A 4,797-nucleotide genomic window follows, 5' to 3' on the forward strand; every position below is an offset into this window, starting at 1 on the left:
TTCAGAAAAGGAGAGATAAAGAGTTGCCAGACAAACAAAACCTAAAGGAGTTTGTTACCACTAAACCAATCCTGCAAGAAATATGAAAGGGGACTCTGAGTGGAAAGGAAAGACCAAAAGTGACAGTATGAAGGTAAGGAACATAAAAGCAGTAAAAATGAATATTTCTGTAAAAAATCAGTCGGAGAACTCACAAAAAAGGATGTAAAATAACACTATATACATAAAACATGGAGAGGAGTAAAGAATGGGTTTAAATTTTAAACGACCATCAATTTCTTACCAACTGTTATATGCAAACCTAATGGTAACCACAAATCAAAAACCACAAATATGCAAAAAAATAAAGAGAAAGAAATGCAAATACATCACTAAAGAAAACCAACAAACCATGAGAGAGAAAGACAAGAAAGGATCAGAAAAAATCTTCAGAAATGACCACAAAACAATTAATAAATGGCAATAAATACAACCTTGCCTGCACCTGCCCTGAGCCAACAATTTTCTTTTTGCCCAGCATCCAATGAGGTGAACCACACACCCATGCAGACAGAGTGGACATGGGCAGAATGGTGGTGGCCAGCCTCAGACTGGGGTTGCTGCTTCTGGCACTGGTACAACCCACATAGATCTATTCAAATAAAACAACTGTTGTAACACTTTCAAGTAACTGCTCCCAGCTAATGCCTGTCCACAGCAACTGGCAGTGCTCTGCAGTCCACAGCCAGTCTCTTCGTGATCTCATTCTTCCTTCTACATCTCTACTGCTAAGAGACTCAGGCCAAAAAAACATCTGTACCTCCCTATATTCTAAACCCAATCCAAATGGTGTCCAGATATCCAGTGTGATAAGGAAAAAACAGATCTTCATTGAATCTGCTAACTCCACATTTCAATAAATGTTGAGGATTCCAAATTTCATTGAAGAACATGTGAAGGGGTTGACTAGATGATGAATATCTACTAAATCTACTGGAATTTCATGTACAAGAAGACAACATCCAAGATTAGTTAAGAGGTGATTTCTTTAAATGTGGCTTAAGAAGTATGGACATACAAAATTCTACCTTGAAAATGAGAATAAATTGTATCGTACCTGTATCTAAAGGATAGGATATAAACAGATTCAGTTTTCATTTGGTTCATTAAATCTTTAAGACCATAACTCAGGTAATACAAAAAGCTTCCATGATTTTATTTATATGCACATTAGAAGGAACTTCCAGGTGTTATAGCAAATCCTCAATGCATTGTTTCAACATATTAATTTAATGCCTATTTACTCTAGATAAAGTTTTATATTATTAAGCTATCATTCTTTCTTGGGAACTGAACTCTCGTCTCTGAGGCTTTGAATTTCACATTGCATTTGATTTTTTATATAGTAATTTACATGTGCCAGGGCAATGATGTGTTGGAATCCAAATTTTGCTTACATACTCATCACCTATTCCTATTCAACAATAGTGCCAGATTCATTTAGCTAAACTGATTCCAAAGAGTAGAAGTACATTGACCTCAACTAATTTAAAAATGCTTTTTTAATTTTTGCTTATGTTGAATACTTTTTACAATTTATTTTTTTTTCAATTTATATATGAAATTTAGTGTCAAATTGGTTTCCATACAACACCCAGTGCTCATCCCAAAAGGTGCCCTCCTCAATACCCATCACCCACCCTCTCCTCCCTCCCACCCCCCATCAACCCTTAGTTTGTTCTCAGTTCTCAACAGTCTCTTATGCTTTGGCTCTCTCCCACTCTAACCTCTTTTTTTTTTTTTTTCCTTCCCCTCCCCCATGGGTTCCTGTTAAGTTTCTCAGGATCCACATAAGAGTGAAACCATATGGTATCTGTCTTTCTCTGTATGGCTTATTTCACTTAGCATCACACTCTCCAGTTCCATCCACGTTGCTACAAAAGGCCATATTTCATTTTTTCTCATTGCCACATAGTATTCCATTGTGTATATAAACCACCATTTCTTTATCCATTCATCGGTTGATGGACATTTAGGTTCTTTCCATAATTTGGCTATTGTTGAGAGTGCTGCTATGAACATTGGGGTACAAGTGCCCCTATGCATCAGTACTCCTGTGTCCCTTGGATAAATTCCTAACAGTGCTATTGCTGGGTCATAGGGTAGGTCTATTTTTAATTTTCTGAGGAACCTCCACACTGCTTTCCAGAGCGGCTGCACCAATTTGCATTCCCACCAACAGTGCAAGAGGGTTCCCGTTTCTCCACATCCTCTCCAGCATCTATAGTCTCCTGATTTGTTCATTTTGGCCACTCTGACTGGCGTGAGGTGATACCTGAGTGTGGTTTTGATTTGTATTTCCCTGATAAGGAGCGACGCTGAACATCTTTTCATGTGCCTGTTGGCCATCCGGATGTCTTCTTTAGAGAAGTGTCTATTCAAGTTTTCTGCCCATTTCTTCACTGGGTTATTTGCTTTTCAGGTGTGGAGTTTGGTGAGCTCTTTGTAGATTTTGGATACTAGCCCTTTGTCCGATATGTCATTTGCAAATATCTTTTCCCATTCCGTTGGTTGCCTTTTAGTTTTGTTGGTTGTTTCCTTTGCTGTGCAGAAGCTTTTTATCTTCATAAGGTCCCAGTAATTCACTTTTGCTTTTAATTCCCTTGCCTTTGGGGATGTGTCGAGGAAGAGATTGCTACGGCTGAGGTCAGAGAGGTCTTTTCCTGCTTTCTCCTCTAAGGTTTTGATGGTTTCCTGTCTCACATTCAGGTCCTTTATCCATTTTGAGTTTATTTTTGTGAATGGTGTGAGAAAGTGGTCTAGTTTCAATCTTCTGCATGTTGCTGTCCAGTTCTCCCAGCACCATTTGTTAAAGAGACTGTCTTTTTTCCATTGGATGTTCTTTCCTGCTTTGTCAAAGATGAGTTGGCCATACGTTTGTGGGTCTAGTTCTGGGGTTTCTATTCTGTTCCATTGGTCTATGTGTCTGTTTTTGTGCCAATACCATGCTGTCTTGATGATGACAGCTTTGTAGTAGAGGCTAAAGTCTGGGATTGTGATGCCTCCTGCTTTGGTCTTCTTCTTCAAAATTCCTTTGGCTATTCGGGGCCTTTTGTGGTTCCATATGAATTTTAGGATTGCTTGTTCTAGTTTCGAGAAGAATGCTGGTGCAATTTTGATTGGGATTGCATTGAATGTGTAGATAGCTTTGGGTAGTATTGACATTTTGACAATATTTATTCTTCCAATCCATGAGCAGGGAATGTCTTTCCATTTCTTTAAATCTTCTTCAATTACCTTCATAAGCTTTCTGTAGTTTTCAGCAAACAGATCCTTTACATCTTTGGTTAGATTTATTCCTAGGTATTTTATGCTTCTTGGTGCAATTGTGAATGGGATCAGTTTCTTTACTTGTCTTTCTGCTGCTTCATTATTAGTGTATAAGAATGCAACTGATTTCTGTACATTGATTTTGTATCCTGCAACTTTGCTGAATTCATGTATCAGTTCTAGCAGACTTTTGGTGGAGTCTATCGGATTTTCCATGTATAATATCATATCATCTGCAAAGAGCAAAAGCTTGACTTCATCTTTGCCAATTTTGACGCCTTTGATTTCCTTTTGTTGTCTGATTGCTGATGCTAGAACTTCCAGCACTATGTTAAACAACAGCGGTGAGAGTGGGCATCCCTGTCGTGTTCCTGATCTCAGGGAAAAAGCCCTCAGTTTTTCCCCGTTGAGGATGATGTTAGCTGTGGGCTTTTCATAAATGGCTTTTATGATCTTTAAGTATGTTCCTTCTATCCCGACTTTCTCAAGGGTTTTTATTAAGAAAGGGTGCTGGATTTTGTCAAAGGCCTTTTCTGCATCGATTGACAGGATCATATGGTTTTTCTCTTTTTTTTTGTTAATGTGATGTATCACGTTAATTGATTTGCGAATGTTGAACCAGCCCTGCATCCCAGGAATGAATCCCACTTGATCATGGTGAATAATTCTTTTTATATGCCGTTGAATTCGATTTGCTAGTATCTTATTGAGAATTTTTGCATCCATATTCATCAGGGATATTGGCCTGTAGTTCTCTTTTTTTACTGGGTCTCTGTCTGGTTTAGGAATCAAAGTAATACTGGCTTCATAGAATGAGTCTGGAAGTTTTCCTTCCCTTTCTATTTCTTGGAATAGCTTGAGAAGGATAGGTATTATCTCTGCTTTAAACGTCTGGTAGAACTCCCCTGGGAAGCCATCTGGTCCTGGACTCTTATTTGTTGGGAGATTTTTGATAACCGATTCAATTTCTTCGCTGGTTATGGGTCTGTTCAAGCTTTCTACTTCCTCCTGATTTAGTTTTGGAAGAGTGTGGGTGTTCAGGAATTTGTCCATTTCTTCCAGGTTGTCCAATTTGTTGGCATATAATTTTTCATAGTATTCCCTGAGAATTGTTTGTATCTCTGAGGGATTGGTTGTAATACTTCCATTTTCATTCATGATTTTATCTATTTGGGTCATCTCCCTTTTCTTTTTGAGAAGCCTGGCTAGAGGTTTGTCAATTTTGTTTATTTTTTCAAAAAACCAACTCTTGGTTTCGTTGATCTGCTCTACAGTTTTTTTAGATTCTATATTGTTTATTTCTGCTCTGATCTTTATTATTTCTCTTCTTCTGCTGGGTTTAGGCTGCCTTTGCTGTTCTGCTTCTATTTCCTTTAGGTGTGCTGTTAGATTTTGTATTTGGGATTTTTCTTGTTTCTTGAGATAGGCCTGGATTGCAATGTATTTTCCTCTCAGGACTGCCTTCGCTGCGTCCCAAAGCGTTTGGAT

At 38.2% G+C, this 4,797-nt stretch overlaps 1 pseudogene; it reads left to right on the forward strand.

The window, feature by feature from the left end:
• The first annotated feature begins 560 nt into the window (after window positions 1-560).
• On the forward strand, window positions 561-771 carry LOC147575937 (signal transducer CD24 pseudogene; annotated as a pseudogene).
• The last annotated feature ends 4,026 nt before the right edge of the window (window positions 772-4,797 follow it).

The sequence above is a fragment of the Puma concolor genome, chromosome D2 (assembly GCF_028749965.1).
Source record: "Puma concolor isolate L17-30 chromosome D2, mPumCon1.1.hap2, whole genome shotgun sequence".
Classification (NCBI taxonomy): Eukaryota; Metazoa; Chordata; class Mammalia; order Carnivora; family Felidae; genus Puma; species Puma concolor.